Genomic DNA, 19713 nt, shown 5'->3' with positions numbered 1-19713 from the left:
AAAGAGACTACGTGGGAAGCTTCTAAACACAAACCCTATTGATAATTCTAGGTCTGCCATTTTTTTCACCACTTTATTCTGCCAACAATGCATTCTGTTATGTGTTCTTTCATGCGCTTCACTTAACCTTTCTTTTCACAAGAGAACGCTGATTCTTTACTTTCTTGATTACCACAGTCTCATTTCTTGAAGCTAGTAGACATTAGTCAGGCAATCTTTTTCTAGATAATCTGTTGTCAGTTGTCCTGCTATAAGAAGAATCTTTTTCAATGTAATTCTCCTTGTTATAAATATGATGTATAATGAATTTTCACCGGTTAATAAGTCTTTTGTAAACCCTTTTAAGCTTGTAAATCACGATATGTTGATTTTTTTCATCCCTTAATCTCGGTTCACACGGACACACGGGTACATATATCAGCTATAAATAGGAATGACGTTTTTGATTCAGTAAGGAAGTTACAAGGTTCATTCGTGTGAACCTGAAACCAATTTGTTGCGTTTGTCATAAATACAGAAGATTGGAAAAGAAAAAAAAGTAAGTTAAAACAGTTATTTATTTCGCATACTTATCAACACAAATTACATTATGATTTGTCTTAAAATATAGTTGAATCTTTGTTTCTACTTTCGTTTTTACAATGTAATTATTCTCAAAAGTACATTGGCTTTGAGGTTCCTCCCTACTCCCATAATAGTTATCAACAGTAATATGGAATAATGTTACATTGTTACCCCTTTAACAAATATATCTGAAATATGAATGATGTTCTAGGTTTACATGATTGATCATGCAACTGACTTCTTTTGCATGTAACACATTGAGAAAGCTAAATTCAATGGCTCTCTTAAGAAAGCCCTATATATCAGCTATACAATTTCATTACAAATGATTTGTCTCTCAAACATGAGAAACGTTAAAAATTCTGGTTTTAATGCCAGTACCCTATATTATATATTCTTCAGTGAACAATGTCTTAAAAGGTAATGTATGTTTAGATTTGTCAATAATACTTGAAACGGTGATGACCCATATAGAATTTGTTCTTTTGTAGAATATGTGTCTTTAAAAATAAAAAGGCATTTAATTTCATCGGTCATATTTTCTATCTAACCTTATTTTGAGATTCGTTAAGGAGGTAGACCTAGGGTAATAACTCTTGAAATCATTGATATGTTTGTATCATATTCATTTTCACCAAAGCCTATCAAGCTTTCATCTGAAACAGAATGAAATCAGTCCAAGTTACTTTGATGCTTACATGAGATTGATGTAAAATGCAGACTACAAACGTTCCAATGATTTGTATGGACTGTGTCCCTTACCCTAGGTCTACCTCCTTAAATAAAGTTTCAACTTACGTTTAAACATGTTATTTTCTAAACTGTCTCCGAAAAGAAATATCTGTAAGGTACACAGTACATGATATTTCTTTTTGATTTGTAAAACGACTGCTTATTTCAAATTCTCTCGTATAAAAAAAACTCGAATTCAACGAAATTTTTCAATGTAATTCTTTTTGTTTTAAGTATGATCTTTCTTAACTTTTCCATCGGTTAATATGTTTTGTTTAAACCCTTTAATGGTCGTCATCATGAACTCGCTGATCGCTATGTTGTATCCATAGTACAATAGTTTTTCTTTCCTCGTTTGTAAACCCCGGACTTAACTTTTTATGAGCAACTCAGCGGGCCTTTCTAGAAGGGTAGAGGGCGTTTACCCTTCCGGTGCACCTGGTCCATGCTCCCATGCTCCCAGTTTTTAGTGTATTTTAACCCAATAATTTCCGTTCATTTGAAACTGGATACATGTACCAGCTATAAATAAATATCACGTTTTGATTAAGTAAGGAAGTTACAAGGTTCATTCGTCTGAACCTGAAAACAGTTATTTTATACATACAGAAGACAGGGAAAAAAATGAAAATAAATGTACGTTAAAACAGTTATTCATTTCATATGCGTATCAACACAAACCGTAATATGATTTGTCTTAAAATACAGTTCAAAATGTTATTTCTTTGGTTTTTATAATGTAATTATAGCAAAAGGTCCATTGGCTTTGAAGTTCCGCCCTACTTATAGTTATTAACTCTAATATGGAATAATGTTACCTTGTTACCCCTTTAACAAATATATATGAAATATGAATGATGTTCTAGGTTACTTGATAGTGTAGGCTTAAATACATGCAACTGCCTTCTTTTGCATGTAAAACATTGAGAAAGCTAACTGTAATTGTACTCTTAAGAACGCCTTAGGCATCATCTATATTACAAATTATGTGTCACTCAACAACACAAACGTTCAAGATTCTGGTGTCGGTTTCACAAAAAGTCGTAAGTGTGAAAATGATCATAAATCATGACGTCACTATACTATTTTAGTTTATGACGTCATTACTTCCGATCAATTTTACACTTATTTATATTCTCCAGTGAACAATGTCTTACATAAATATTTTTCAATAATTTTTGAAACGGTGGTGGATTATATAGCATTTTTTCCTTTGTAGAATTGACGGCATTGAATATAACTCATATATAACAGGTAATTACCCATAGATAACGGAAAATCATTTATCGATACGTTTGGTATAGACGATTATTTCATTGTTATAAGATGCCGGTATAATTGAATTAAAATACCAATTTTCCGATAATTATGGGTTATCAGATGCTAAATATAGGATACTAAAGCGAATTCATAGATAACAGAATTAATTTATAGAACACGGATTGACCAATCAAATGAAGTGTTACGTATGTTAGGGTATGATTTGAAATTCCATGTATGTGTCTGTTTGCAAAGATGTACATAGTTTATTAGCACAGATGTCGATTTCAACATATAACAGTTCATTGAATAAAATTAGCCAATTTTAATGTTTGGAAATAAGTTGAAGATAAAGGGAAAAGTATTTAGTATTATAAAGTCCCTACTGATGTAAAGATCGTGCCTCCCATGACAAGTAGCCACGCACAAATACGAACGTCCATGTCTTTATTAATGTTGCCTGCCTAATTACTTAATTGGTTTCAATTCCATCTGTCCCCACCATTATGCGTAGGTTCACAATCTCAGATATGATGCATTCATATATGGCAAACAAAAGTGGTAAAACAGTTGTAACCAAGGATTGTTTTACTACTATAAAACTCTTAAACGATGGATAGTCCAACAAGGCAACGTACGGTCTAAATTATGGATGGACCTAATCCAGCGAAAAATTCACAACTCTGCACTCGTGTCAAATTTAAGAAATGTCTTGTGTTCGATACTAGCATGCGGAAATACTGCGTACACTTTATTTTAGAAAATTATAAATTCATGAGGGACTAGTTTAATATGTCGCCCCCAAAAATTATATTGACCGATTCGAAGCGTCCGAGATCTCATGAGGGGACCACTGGTCAATATATTGCCATTTAACCCGAAGTATCACATGTTAATTGCTTTATCATAATGTCGTTTACTATTGATCATTTGTGTAGAAAAAAGGAGAGAAAAGCATGCATACTTATCACGTCACTTTATAAATATAGAAGGGTCTGAAAATTCCAAGCGATCTTAGAACTGACAAATTTGCTGTGACATCTGTGGCAACACCGCCTGCACAAAGTCAAGCGCCATATTCCAGCTAGCTATATAAAATATATGTTCGCAGGATGGGTCATTCCTCCTCGTAGGATAAATCTATGGTTGTAACTTAGTAAATGATGTATGGTAGTACGGGATAGCTCATCTTTGTGTTGTTATATACATAAAAAGAAAGAATTGTTCTGATCGTTAACAGAAACACAAGGATAGGCATAATCCTCTACAAAGATACAAATGGTGGTGGAGACTGATTTACCCAGCGTTTGGCACTTTTGAATTCATATTGTTTAACATTGTTTGGTTCCCTTGCATGACTATAGTGCTTTTTTTCTAGATAGGAAAATAGTGGGATGTGTTTTTGGCCTGATTGTAATGATAATCTGTTTTTGTTTGTATTTGTGACTGTCGGTTAAGATGAAAATCATTAGTTTAATATTGCACTGAAACTTGTACTATTATGCTACCCACGCTACAGGCTTGGTGCTATACTCAGCTGATGGCACCGCATTCATGACTACTTAAAATGGCTATATTTGGGTGTGTGAACTGGTGGCACACTTAACGAGTGACAAATTGCCCAGGGTAAATGAACACTAAGAAGCTTTGTTTGAAATGTTCGCGTTTATACACTATTTGACCGATAGTTTACCATTTTACCGACGTTCGCTTTGGTAATTACGACAATACCAAACCCGGAACTGGATTTACCAAATATACACTTAATGGTAGCAAACAAAGTTTCAAAACAATTCACCAAATGAACACGGAGAGTGATGTAAAGTATAGTTTTGTCACATTTAAATAGTTTTAACTATTAAACCATCCATTATGAACTTTATCTTCTTATCAAGTGTTTATTGCTAATTTGAAAATTGTTCAGTTCTCTATTTTAGAGAAACAATGATACAATTCACATCTACTCTACTCGGGGTTCCATGTTCTGTCAAGACTGCAAATAAAATCAATGATATTCTTGAGTATAGTTTTTATTTGCAAGAAAAATTTAGGGTTACAAACGCATGTTCAATAGAAAATCTCGTATTATCAGAATGTTTTACCGAGTTAAAAATCGAATCTAATATCGTGTATGCCGTAGTTCGATTTCCGGACAATGACATAGTGCTACCTCATGTTTGGTTAAATATTGATGGGCACGTAGTCGACAGCACATTTGTAGAAAGAAGGAAAGGCACTATCCAGTCAATGTGTAACCGAATGTATCATAATACCCCAGTCAGAAATACCCAAGGGCTTTTTTTTTGGCGATAATGAGACCCAGGAATACGGCATTGAGAACCATAATGTTGCCAGTTTTGAATGGATGCTTTCAAATCCTCAAAGAACATTTTCTCTTTGCCAAAACAAAGTACAACTCGTTGAACATATAAAACACATGACGGAGTACATGAATGCAAAACTCAAAGTCAAAGTAGAATGCAAGGAATTTCGAAATCAATGTTGGAATTGTTTCTCTTCGGACAAAACACTCAAAATCTGTACGGAATGTAAAATTGCAAAATATTGTGATAAACACTGTCAGAAAAAAGACTGGAAACATCACAAAGGTGTTTGCTTGAAACCCAATACCTACTAACATATGTATGAGACATTGATCGACATAGGTGTAAATAAGTATACGTTTATCTGATGTGCAAAAGAAGACAATTAGGGATTCGTCTATATATTTTGCTTATTTACCTTTCAGAAGACCTTAAATAGTTAATGTTTGATTTAAAAGATATTTACAGGTGATGTTGAATTGAAATAGTCTAAGAACACTTCGTATAAATATATTTCTTTTTTTTTTTCATTTTGCGCAATAAACGGTTATTATATGATATATATATGTATATACTTCATTCATAGAATCACACGTGTAGCAGGGATTGGTTTGATAATATAATAAAATAATAAACAAATGGACATAGTTCATAATTTCAATCGTTACCTCACACCCATCTTTAATATATAAGGTAAAACCTTTGAAACGAAACTCGAGGGAACCAGGATTCGAACGCTAGTCAAAACACAATACAAAAGGATAACGCCAAGACAGGGAAAATAGACACACATTACACATCACATGATATGTAAAAAAAGAAAACAAGCTGCGATGTAACAAACATGCGTAATTCATAACTGTAATCTAAAACGTATATAAGGTTAGCCAGGGAAGCACTGTGGAACTTCTCATGATTTCTGACTGTGGTGTTACACATATTGCCGAATAACTGCGAATAAAAACAAAATTCTAGAGATATTTATGATAATAATATGAAAGAGAAAGTAGCTACATCCCGCAGATGTTTTCGTAAAGTTTTATTATTTTATGCCACTTGTGATGAAAAAGTTTCCTGATCGAGTCATAGTCCTCCTTTTAATTAATCTCAACAAAAGCGTCTACATCAAGTTTTTCTTCCCTTACTTTCTGAAACACACAAGTAGATAAAGCTGCTATTCAACAATCTTGAATGTTATGGAGATCCGTCTATGTTTTTTTTTTAATAATAGTACTTTTACTGACACTTAAAAAGATCATATTTGTCTTTTTTTATGTTATTGTTGCAGGTTTTCAACATTCTTTTGTTTCGGTGTTCGCCAATATCCACCCCTATCGATTCGTAATGGCAAAATTCCTAATCTTAGTAGCTCGACTCAAACGTACCTTCTTTTCCAGGTTAATTTTCACGCAATTGTCTTGTCTGATAGCATACTTAATTTTCAGTTTTGTTCTGAATATTGGTATTTGTTAAATGTAAAATTTCCACAAGGATAAATGAAAGCCATTCAATCTCGATTCAAACATGTTCATGTCGATAACACATTTTTTTCAAAGAAACTCACCAAATTTAGGATTTGTTCAGATATATCTTGTATCTGTAAGTTCATGATACATTTTAGTTTGAATCTCTAAGTATGCTGAATATAAGATATGTTTCAAAGAAAGAGTCAATTAAAAAGACGGTACCGCAATACCGCAATAACTGCATATCCACGGTTCAGTCGAATTACGTAATACTGAATATTTAGTTGTAATTTGTTGCGTGTTTAATCTATCACCAATAATTGCAAGCTTCTCAAAATACTGATGACCTTTTCACAATGACTACAGGTGTTTTTATCGGTCCAGGATTCACGAAATGATAAGAACAATCAACAGTCTATGAGATCTTTGTTTAACACTCCATAGGTATGGAGAGTGGTAAAGATTTACGATGTTTAAGGTTGTAGAGTATGATTGTGTAGGTGTCAACATACAGGTTAAGTTGTTAGAGCACATGGTGATACCTCGGGCAGTTTATTGTCACCATTATGTTTGGTCGTAAGATTCTTAAAATCTTAAAAATTCTCAGAGCAAGTTTTAGGATAATCTTTCCATATTGTCGCACAGTTGATTTGATAACGAAAGTGTAGAAACCAGGAATTGTAAAAACCCAGAATACGTCTCATACGTTCTAACAATATGACAAAAGACACATAACATAGTGTTTAGGCATTTTATTATTGATTTAAATTTTTGATTTGCGAAAAAAAAATCCTGTGACATCTTTCAAATTTTCCTCATTCACAATAGCCTGTAGATATAAAAGGCATCCGATTCTTTTTCCCTCAATTTCTAAACGTTTACAGCAATATATTCATAAACAATTATACTAATGCTATGCAATTAAACAGATAGATAAAATTTGTGACATCTGAAGTGTATTAAAAGCAAGTTTATTTACTTTAACATTTTAAAGATGTATTTGTTATATATAAAATATACCTAACTTCTTTAATTTATGTTCATTGTGTTGCTATCGATATGAGTTTAATCAATGTTTCTGAAATAATTATATCCATCAATTCATATTATCATTAATAAGTAATCTCATTTTCTATTATCATCAAAAATATATATCAATTTGTAGAAATTAACACAAAATCAATACATCTACATATATTGCTGTTTAAGAATAATCTTATTTCTCGCAGAAATGAAGATAACCAACAAAATTGTATATAAAGTCTTAGACTTAGTTCATTTATACAGTAGGTTTCCAGATAAAACAAATAAAACACAAAATAATGTCTTGGTAACAAAGTCACGCATGTTGTAATAGTGTAAACATTGTATCGTTATTTTACGATGTCTTGGTTTTGAACAATTCAATATTTTAGAAAAAAGGTATCTTGTGATCGATTTGACAATGTGATATCACTCAAGGTTACTTTCTCTATTTGAAAAGAACACTATTTAATCTTTCCATCACTGACTTTGCCGAGAATTTTTACAGTAGAGTGTTAGAAAAAGATATCTGTTCTTGAAATGTAAATTTTCAGTCCATTTCAATGAAATTGTAACTCAGTGGTCCAGGAAAATATGGAAAATCTTGTCTGTTTTCTTTGATTCTGATCGTGCAAATAGTCAAATTACACTATCAAATAATGGTTTTGTTTCATACCATGTTTCACTCACTGCCTGATTCTAACAGCTACTGACACTCAATATTTAACAATATTCATTGACGCTTATTTAAATAGTAAAACTTGACCATACTCAAGTTTTTGTTGAGGCAATTTCCTTTTTCATATTTTTGATCCTGAATATCCTTCAGTTAATTTGTAATTTAATATATATATATGGTGTTTCGCTTGATTTTTGTTCAGTCATTTCCCTATGATTTTGAATGCCAAATCATTGATTACTTTCGTCTACTTGGGATCTGTATAATTCTGTATAACAAAATTGTTTGTTGCAATCCTTTTTTTTAAATCAAATAAACAAACATAAAAGACAGCAATATAAACATTGCAACGGGCGTTCATTTGGGTAGTTCCAATTTCAATCTTCAATGCAATGCGGATAGCTTTCATTATAGAGTCATCATTCACATAAGGCTGAAATTTGCTTCTTTAGTAATAATCTTCACTCAGAATAGGCTGAAATTTGCTTCTTTAGTAATGATGACGTCACTCAGAATAGGCTGAAATTTGCTTCTTTAGTTATGATGATGCCACTCAGAATAGGCTGAAATTTGCTTCTTTAATAATGATGACGTCACTCAGATTTGGCTGAACTTTGCTTCTTTAGTAATGATGACGTCACTCAGAATAGGCTGAAATTTGTTTCTTTAATAATGACGACGTCACTCAGAATAGGCTGAAATTTGCTTCTTTAGTAATGATGATGTCACTCAGATTAAGCTAAACTGTGCTTCTACTGTATCTGAAGAGTTCCTGTCAATGGCTTTAAGACTAAGTTCAGTATTTCCAAAAATAAAATAAATGTCAACAACACGAGTCTCCATTGGCGTTGTAAATTTCAATTCTGTTTTTCCCAATAACGTACATCCCTCCTCTTCTATGTACTTTGCAGTGTATGCCTGAGTTGTGTATATGGGCAGAATCATTGTTTTCTGAAATTTTCTTGTTAAACCTAAGGAAATTGTTTTTATTGTACCCGCCTGTACTGTTTCTCCTATATGAACGAGTTGCTTAAATATGTGTCCACATATCTGGTTTCCGTCTCTCGTTATCAGATGCTTCTTATCGTGAATCATATCGTCAAATGGAAGGGTAATTCTTACACCGTAAGTGTGTAACATTACTCTAAATTGAATATACTTGTCTGGTTCGTGACCAAAAAGTACAGCACCTTTCAAAACAACAAGATCGGATTCGTCTGGTATGATAACTATTTTTTCTTTAAATTGTTTTCTTAGAGATTCCTGTACAAGAGAGCACTCAGCAAATCCCCCAACAACTAAGAGATGAGACACTAATTCTACTTCCTGTTTTTTTCAAGACATGTTTAACATAATCTACTATACCGTCGATTGTAGGCTCAAATAAGTTTTTTACAGCAGCTGGATCTACCCGAAATCTATCGTTATGCACCTTAATGATGTTGCTGGAAGTGGATGCAGCAACAACATCAGTCAATTCTTCTCCAAGAAAGTGTGACTTGCACAATTTATCCATCGTAGCATATGGAATGGCAATATTGACCTTTCCGGTTTTATTTGAATTGACAGTTCGTTTTACTGACTCAAAGTTTCGTTGAAGGTCTAGATAGGAGTCGGGATATTTATTCTGCAGATCTGTAAGAAGCGGCATGCCAAATATCTTAACTAGTAACTGAATGAATTTTCCGTCTACAGAAGTCCCCCCACAATCATTACCAGTAGCGCCTGTTAGCTCTTTCAGTTTTCCATTTGGCAACATTTCATGAACTGTAATATCTAAAGTACCACCTGAAAATATAAATATTAAATTGAATAAAGGTTTAAAATGTTACTTGTATGACAGGAAAACAGTTTTGCTTTTTATTTTTGTCATTTTTTAGAGATTATTCGTTTAAAATATAAGTTTAAATATAAACCTATTCAACTATTGCAGAATGCAATTAGACTTTTATAAAAAAAAAAAAAAAAAAAATATGCAACACAGGGCATATAGTCAATATCGAAAAGGCATTTCAAATCATGTACTGAGTGTAATTACAAAAAATCACATACTTCAACTAGCCTCCGAGTTGAACATGCTAATAATATGAAACAATGATATCTATTATTAGATGTTTATCTCGACGAATTCAGTTTATGCATGAGTGCTCATGCACGCAGAAATATACCAAATTGAATGCAGATCCTAAAATACGGTACCTCCAATATCTAAAACCATATATTTTGTGCCGGCCTTGGACATAACACTTTGTCCTGGTCCATGAAGTTCTTCTGGTGGCAGAAAGTGGCAATACACGGAGGCGGCTTCAGGTTCTAAGGCAATGATGAGGTTTTCTTTTGATATACCAGCCTAAATGTACTTAAAACGTTTACTACAGTGAAAATTGTCTAACGTGAATTCCTTTTCGATAATAAAACTGGTGTGGTTAAGACAAATACACGATTTACAAAGGTTCAAAATACATTTAAATTTGCATACATAAACATTGATAAATGTTTACACAGGTACTCCCTTTTAGGCAGTTAAACTGGTTCGTTTCAGACTAATGCTAGATTTACAAAGGTTCAAAATACATTTAAATTGACATATATGAACTTTGAAAAAGTGTCAAGTTTAGACATGTATTCGGGTTGTTCAAGGTGCAGTTAAGACAGGTTTAACTTTAACTGAACATAAAAATGTGAATTGTATTATATTAACAATTGTATATTTATATGATAATTATATTTGAACAAGAGCTCATTGACAATCAGCTTTATTATATTGTCTTTGAACTAAACAGTATCCAAAGATATGCAAAGTAATGTCTTAATGACATTAAATTTGGTTATGCATCAATAATTCGAAATCTAGAATACAGGTCACTTTTCCGGTAAGGAATAACAGAAAATGTGCAGCATATTTTGAAATGAATTTTGTTCAGATGCAACACGCTTTCTGATCTGATAAGAATTCGTTGTCTGTCCAATAATACAATTTATAATTTTGTTATGTAACGGCGACGACATCAACAATTTTTTTATTGTATAGTTAATATATTATGATGCTTAATTGGAAATCATATGGAATGACTGTAAGATCCTACTTGAACAAGCCATAAGAAATTCTACTGAATCTTGTTCATCGTTATCCATAAGAAAAAGACTAAAGACTAAATTTATACAATTATGGCAGCTCAGTGCATGCGATTTCATGTTTAACGGAACATTAACAAGAAATATTGGCAAAGCCCCATGGTCGAGGCTGATACCTCTTTCAAATGTTCCTTAAAAGAAGACATTGAATGCACCAAGCTGACTTTATTGTTATTTTTTCATTTATCACTGACTGAAATTCTCTCCATCACGATTAAAAAAATATTTTGGTATACATCAACTTTGGTCGAGTAAATTATACCCACTTTTTGTATATATTTATTTTTAGATGCCTTGTTTAAAGTGATCAAATATAGAATTTTGTCCGAAACACATTGAATAAAGGAAGCTACAAAATGCGAAATGTAGTAATTGTTGCTACATTTCAAGTATATATGTATATCTTAATTCAAAGAGTAATCAAGGGAACCGTTATAGCGGTAATCAAAAGAATATAATCCAAGGACAAAGACCAGACATGGAAAACAGACATACACAACAAAGAACATAAAGTAACTTAAAGTATACATACAAAGTAATAAAAGTAAATGAGCAACTCGGACTGGGAGCAAGGACCACGTGCACCGGTAGGATAAGCGTCCTCTGCTTTTCTAGAAACACCCGCCGAGTTGCTCATAAAAAGTCAAGTCCGGGTAAATAAAGGAAGCTACAAAATACGAAATGTAGTCATTATTGCTACATTTCAAGTATATCAGTATATCTTAATTTAACATGCAATTTGTTTATCAAAATTTATAATGCTGAAAGAAGATGTTGTCTATTTCAAATGATTTGAAAAACCATTGGGTTTACTTGAAAATAACATGGGCCATGTGATTGAGGTCTAATCTAATAGGATACGACAACGTGTTCTTAAGAGTAGTGGAGGGAACCAATATTGTAGGAAAGCAAGGCCCTACGTGTTTTTAAGTAGCATTTAAATTGGAAATTAGATTAATCTACTCTTGTTATCAACAGACTTAAGAAAACGACTCATTCCTGAATAAACAAAAGAGCAAATATATTACCTCTTCGGCACTAATCCTCATAAACTGTTTTGCTTTGTCATTCCAGATTGCGGGAACCGTCAATACCCAAAAAATTTCTTCTGGTTTAACACCAGTGCCCTTTGAACTCAGATGGTCGATAAGATGATTTTTCAATGCTTTGATCGATGCACTGAATACAGTAACTGCAGGAACTAACTTTCCTGTTACATCTTCAAGCACCATTGCGGTGGAGATATTCTATAACGCATAGACAAAAGTCAATATGTTTCATTTCAATATTGAAATATTTTCCTGATATTGGTGGAAAGAATGTTAACATGGTATTCTAAAAAAGTTTATATACAATCCTTGAACCATTTATTCAACCTTTTAAACGGATCAATGGCCAATGAGTAATCTTTCGTAAACGATATAAAAACTATAAAGTTACTAGATGCATTTTCAATGTTTAGTATAATCATTGTTTTGGGAGGCTGTTGTACCTTAAATCATGTGTAATCAGCAGCAGTACAGTTTTTTCACTTGTTGTAACTGCTGCTTGCTACTAAAAGTTATATTCAATGATAACGTAATAACAAATTATTGTGACGTCTCCGATATATAAAAAGCAGAAAAAAACGTCACTTTTGGGTGCCTCGACAGTACATCACATATCGCTCTATCGGCCACTGTTATATGTTCTCGCTCGACTGCATAAATCTGTCATTTTGTCTTATTCATACTACACAACGTTTGTTGTCATAATACAAGTGTAAAATGTTTGAGATACATTCAAAACTGGTTCGATTAAATAAATTCGACTTACATTCAGTATTCCAAAAAAATCCTTTGTCAAAGTTGACGATATTTTTTTTAGACGAAGCATGTAATAATAAAGAAATACCTCGTTCTTATGTAGGTTCATCTTGAATCTATGGAAATAGTAGTAGTCATTCTGTTCGCCATCTATCACAATGTCAGTATACCTATTTTCTGCTTCATATCCAAATGACTCCAACTCTTTTTGCTTGTTTAGAAGAACACATGTTGGTGCTTTTAAAGACATTAGTTGTCTACCGCCTGCGTTCCAAGCCGTATTTGTTTGAATTTTCAAAGGGTTTTTTAGGTAATCGTGTCTCCATGAAAACGCATACCCACTGTATGTTGTGCCAAAATCGATTGCCGCCACCATTAAATGATCCTCAGATGCCATTACTTTAATTAGCGACTAAAAATTGACACAAGGAAAATAAACTGTTCAACAGAATGAAATTGTTTCAGTAAGACTTGTTTTTTGACGGGACCTCTTTGTGACGAGGAGCTGCAATATATTTGTGACGTCTTGTTTCTTTAAGTGTAATCAATTTGTTTTGTACGCTAAATTGTGCATGTAGATCGTCTTTGTTTTCTGAGTTCACCCACAGACCATGTTATTGGATTTTGCTGACGCTTCGGTACTTGGTTGCCGATATTTCTTATAACTTTGGACAAACAAAGTTTATATCTATCAATCTAGTATCCATAGATTTGAATAAATTACTTACTCGTTCAGGAACTTAAATGCATAGCCAAGCGTCCTTGACATTCTGATACAGACTTCTATAAGGACGCGATAAAACGATAAAAATAGATACTTGTAAATTGTGAAACTAAAAATACCTATGCAAAACGAAATCTAAATAGGAGGGAAGACTTAATAAACGATATTTTCAAATGGGTAACAGAAATGACTATAGCTGCACACATCAAACATAAAATAAAAAATGAGATTACATATACTCAATAAATAAACGAACAGATATCACACATTCGAATAATAGCGACACCTAGAACGTTTTTATTCCATATGCACAGAAATATTATTGCATTTATTATTTTAACTCCAAATACAGTAAGATAAATAACGCCTATTTCGGTATGCTGTACATGTGTTTCAATGAACATTTTTTATCAGCAGCATGCAATAGTTCAGGATTCAATTGTAAGTAAATTGTTAACCTGGAAGGCCGGGTAATAGTTTCGTTCCACAAATTTCTCTAAGCCAGCACTCCACAGTATTATAGAATTATAGAACTGCCTAATTTTGGTCTTGTAATCTGATGCTTTGTAACATTTATCACTTTAAAAAAATGTCAAGCATCTGTAAATCTATATATTTAGAAATAGCTCTAGCCAAGGCCTTCAGGATGCAGTAAAAATTTTCTGGAAAAAAATTACCCACAGCATATAGGGTTACCATAGAAACCATGCAAAAATATGCGAAAATTTGCAAAAAAGTTCATAAAATCAGGTTTAAAAATATCAAATTTCCCGCAAAATATCTGCCATTTTATTTCATCCCCTGAAACTGTTCAAACTTTTTCTTTTCCTTCGAAAACCCCTTCCTCATATGGGCATCGCCGATTAGATTTTGAGCTATTTCACTTTGTAATCCACTTATTAAATTTAGCATGGTGAAAAATTGACTTACTTTCACTTTCACAATGAAGTTAAATTTTCATTGAAAAAAGCCCCTTCAACATTGAAAATATATAAAACATTGCAAAATACTTTTAAAAGTCCCCTTTTTCAGAAAATGTTTTATCAACAATAGATTCTTCATTTTTAATCACTGTAGCAACCACCGGTTTCCATTTATGTCATTTTTCATCCCTAGCCACAAGTGGGAAACTAAACTAAACTGTGGAGTGCTGGCTAAAATAACCCGGATCACCACTGACGTCTTCTGTCATTTGATTGACTGAGCAAATATGACTTTTTATACATTCTTATATTCATATTTAAAAAAAAAATGTTTTAATATTTTTTGTCAAATTTTTAAAAATTATCTTTTGATATGAATGCACAATAATTAAGTTAATTTAGATAGTTTCATCTTTGTTTTTTTTTTTTTTCGTGAGCGGCAATTTTTACTTATTAATCCATCGCTGTTGATCTGAGTCTATTTTTTAGATTCCCAGGGTCGCTTATGGTATTGACCAGGGAACCAGTTAGTAAATTATATACAAGATGTACTTAAAACCAAAACATATCGAAATTGCAATCATGAGTACCGATACCAAAATCATATGTCGATTGACTAATAAGTAATGATGAAAACGTGGAAAGATTCAAACTACAAAGAAAATTTAAATTTAACTAGAACAACTGTAAGGACACCTACTAAGAGATATTTTCCTTCTTCAAAAGGAAAGCAAAGCAAAGCTGCACAACGGCATTAGGTGATACTAGTAATGAATTTATTACATAATCCATTAAGCGGTTTAAATGGAGTAGCGGACTTGGGAGGAGGTTCGGACGAACCAAACGAACGTTCAACAAAGTTTGTATATATTCCCACCAAACTCCCTGCTTTGTGATGGTATACAAAATAAATAAATTACCATGATAAATATGATTTTGGCGAAGGAACACTAGCATATTTTGCAAGCTACTATTATGTGCCCGCAGTCCATGACAGAATAATGCGATTGCTTATTGTGTTGACCAACAACCGAAATCGACGAATTCATGGTGTCAAATATGATCTTTGTTCTGGTGATTTCATCACTTTAACATGATAGTGAAATAACTAGTATTTTTAAGGTTCGACAGTTTTGCGGAATGAAATGTGTTTTTTTTTTTTTTTTTTTTTTTTGCGTATGATTAGATTTTATCTTCAGAATATAATTGTATAATTTTTTTTCAATAAATGGATGATTTAAAAATCATAGAAATTGGAGCTCTTTTTTTTTCAAAATAGACCATACGATCTGGCCCTTCTTCACTTATAAGCATGGTGCCTAAAACAAAACCTTGTGACGAATTTTAACTAGCTTTCTGATTGTCATGTGCTCGGAATACAATATATATAGCGTCTTAGCATAGTATAGAACCTATTCAAAAAATGGCAAAATCGTATCTTGTCATCTTGTGAGTATATAAGAATCATGCATTGTAGCTATTATTATATTCTACTCTATCTTGATTGTCGTACGATGATTGAAATCAAGAATGAAGCTATAGTACAGTACATGTCCGTTCTACACTACAACCTTTGACCCTTTTTGTTTACTTAATAATGTACGTTTGTTGTGTCTTCAAGGATAAAATTTTAAGTTTAAGGGGATTACGTCTATATGCAACTTTGGAGGAAAATAATTTTTACTTTCTAGAAAACTAGAAATACTAACCATAAAATTATTATACATGGTCCAATTTTGATCCAAGAAATATCGTCAGGGCGACACACAGTTTACCACCAATATAAGATTTTTTTTAAAACTTATCCATCCAAAGAAATCTTCGTTTTTCAAATCTGTCAAGCAAACGGAACGATTTACACTTGTCGTTTCCTGTTCACTATACATGTAGAAAGCACTCCCCGCCAGTCATATATTACCAACACTTGAATGTCGTTCATATTCGATCATTTCCGGTGTCAGAACCAACAACGGCCTATCGCAGCAATTTCCTTTCTGACGGACGAAAATCACAATGAAATGGGAGATAATTTAACACGGATAGGTTTCTGCCTGTTTTGGTGGCATCTATATTTCCTTGTATGCACAAGACGCATAAATACTTGATACTTCTTATTAAGCATGGTATTTTTCCATTTCTTCTGTGTGGTATTGATGATAGATTGTACAATGATGGTATTTTTCCATTCTTTCTGTGTGATATTGATGATAGATTGTACAATGATTTATTAAAGTTTTAAGGGTTGTCCTACTACATAAACATGTAAATGTTTCAGAGCGTACAACAGTTACCTTCGCACGAATCATGAATTTTTCTTCATCTGCTTACTTCATTGACATCAGATATGTTGATTTTAGTCATCATAAATCATGAATTTTCTTCATCTGCTTTACTTTATTGAAATCAGATATGTTGATTTTAGTCATCATGAATCATGAATTTTCTTCATCTGCCTACTTTATTAAAATCAGATATGCTGATTTTAGTATACTTCTAAATTGGAAGGCTACCGTTACACGTCTTAACACGTGGTTAATGTCCTTAACTAGCCAATTGAGGACTTCATTTTTGTGTTATAAAATATCGTTCAACATGTCTGGATAAAAGATTTGTCTGGCTAAGACAGGAAGTATAAGGGCTACTTGTAATGGTCGGGTTCATTGTCTTCTCAAAAACCAGGCCTTGTCGACGACAACGACGACTGTTGAGCCAAAAGTCTCCGATTTCGTTCACATTATTGCTTTAGGATCAAGCGACTAACATCATTTGGTAAAAGGTTTTCAGCATCTTGGCCAGCGAAAAGAATGATTGTCTAGCAACTCTAGACACGTGTAACGACAGTAACCAAGGGCGGATCCATGATTTGAGTTTAGGGGGCGTTAAGTGCATTAAATGCCGTGCAAAGCAAGGCAAAAAATATGGGGTGAAACTTGTGGTGAATTTTTTTTCTTACCGATTTTGGGAGGGCTTACGTCCGGTACGCCACTCCTTGGATCCGCGCCTGGTAACGTGACTTCAAATATGATCAACCTGTTTCCTTTCTGTTGTAGTATTTCGCTTGATAATATAGTCACAAGTTTACTAGTTCGCAGTCTGTTTTTGTAAGCAGGAAATGTGTACTTAGTGTATTTTTTCCCAAAAAAAAACACTATCATGGCTATTTATTCCAATGACTTCATAGTAATCCACAAATAATCTTATAAGTTACATGTACTTGTATCCAGAATTTAAACGCGAGTAAATAGTTCAAACAAATTAATTAGAAACTTAATTTCAAGTCTATGGTAAGACACAGATTAAATTTTCATGTTGCTAATTTAAGAAAATCATAACCAAAGCCATTTGATACATTTCACGGTCACTGCGTAAGATATCGGCATCTCCCAAAAGTCATTTGCTAATTAAAAGAGACATGCAAGTAGCTTGGTATGGGAATCCGAATTCGGGTTTGAATATATAACCATCAGAATGGTTATAAGGACGCATGCTTGTTCGTTTTCCTTCAGATTGTATATCTGTTTAGCGATTATGTTTTGTAAATATATAGTTTACTTTCACCTTTTACAATAATTCCATTGTTCTTGTGATTGTAACAAGCCCTGACAGCACAAGACAGGTTCAAACAATCACAGGTCAATGCTCTAACCATCGGCTAATTTCTCATGTTCATTTATGTCAAGGTTATCATGAACTCGTGGATCGTTACGGTGTATCCATCTGCACCATGAAAACTGATTTGTTCGACGTGTCATTGTTTCCTTTCCTATTTCGTCTACCTCGGACTCGACTTTTTATGAGCAACTCGACTGGTGTTTCCAGAAAGAGTAATCAAGGAAACCAGGGTTCTAACAGAGAAAATCAGAGGACGCTTACACTACCGGTACACCTGGTCCATGCTTGCTGTTTTTAGTGGAGTCCGAATTGCGCATTCATTTTGTTAATATGTATGCATTATTTTTGGTTATTTTGTGTTCTTTGTTGTGTTTGTCTGTTTTCCCTGTCTGATCTTTGTCCCTTGATTACATTCATTTCATTTACACTCTATGTCTTACATGGTTATTTCAGTAATCACGAAAATTCTCAGTTGGAAGGTACTGACAGTATAGAGCTACCAACAGGTTATCATTTGATACGCCAGCCTGACCGATACTTGACGCGATGCTTATTGCAATTGTTAGACATGCTGTAATTTGAAAATAATATAATAAATTGAAGAAGAACCACGTACAGGACTTTTTATGAGCAAATCGGCGGGTGTTCCTAGAAAAGCAGATGACGCTTACCTTTCCAGTGAACCTGGTCTATTTTTCCAAGGTTTTAGTCGAGTTAAGAAATGTTTATTTACTTCTGTTACTTTTTATGTATTATCTAAGGTTTTTATTTTCTTTGTTGTGTTTGTCCCTGTATTACATTCTTTTGATTGCTGCTAGAATCTTGGTTTCAAGGATTACCCTTTGTCAGGATATAGAATATTTTTTTCTACAAATAAAACCCTTATTCAGATTCCAAAGCCAAAATTCTATTTTATTCGGTTTGCTACATTGTGTATGTAGATCGTTGTTTTAAATATGCATACATTTAGGCCAAGCTTTTGGATTTTAACGTATTTGAATCATCACACTGCTGACGCGTCGTTTGCAGATATTTTCCCTATCCTAGAAGTTTTTTTAATGTGAAATGTCCACTTATATCTATCTGCATCACTGGCGATGTTTTGATTTTTTTTTTATTTTAATATAGACTTTTTTGTGTTTATGAGAGATTTATCTGCTTCGGAAATGTTTATTTGCAGCGCATTTCAATGAAATAATAACTACTTTACCAAAATAGCTTGAAATATCTTATATTAATTCTTTATTCTGATAGTACAATGCTGGATTGTTATTTCATAATATATATCACCGACTTTTTCTGAGACTGACACCTAATTGACAAAGTGATACCATACCTCTTTAGCGGTTGCTCTCATATACTGTTTTGCCTTGTCATTCCATATAGCCGGAACTGTCAGCACCCACAAAATGTCTTCTAACTCTACGCCTTAAGATCTTAGACTGTCTATTAAATGATTTTGTTGA

General features: G+C 33.0%; 2 pseudogenes across 2 annotated transcripts; one reads left to right on the top strand and one right to left on the bottom strand.

Moving 5' to 3' along the window:
* The first annotated feature begins 446 nt into the window (after positions 1-446).
* LOC148598153 (uncharacterized) lies at positions 447-5352 on the top strand (annotated as a pseudogene). The gene is made up of 2 exons (XR_015918405.1): positions 447-538; positions 4494-5352. The product of XR_015918405.1 is annotated as an uncharacterized LOC148598153 (transcript).
* A 1731-nt stretch (positions 5353-7083) lies between these two features.
* On the bottom strand, positions 7084-19274 carry LOC148598152 (heat shock 70 kDa protein 12A-like; annotated as a pseudogene). Its single transcript, XR_015918404.1, has 5 exons — positions 13717-19274; positions 13077-13400; positions 12212-12430; positions 10248-10398; positions 7084-9836 (listed from the first exon to the last, which is right to left on the bottom strand). The product of XR_015918404.1 is annotated as a heat shock 70 kDa protein 12A-like (transcript).
* Positions 19275-19713: the final 439 nt, after the last annotated feature.

The sequence above is a fragment of the Perna viridis genome, chromosome 14, assembly GCF_037379345.1.
Source record: "Perna viridis isolate PV_CMFRI_1.1 ecotype Kerala chromosome 14, ASM3737934v1, whole genome shotgun sequence".
Taxonomy (NCBI): Eukaryota; Metazoa; Mollusca; class Bivalvia; order Mytilida; family Mytilidae; genus Perna; species Perna viridis.
This window is presented reverse-complemented; position numbering and strand designations above follow the sequence as displayed.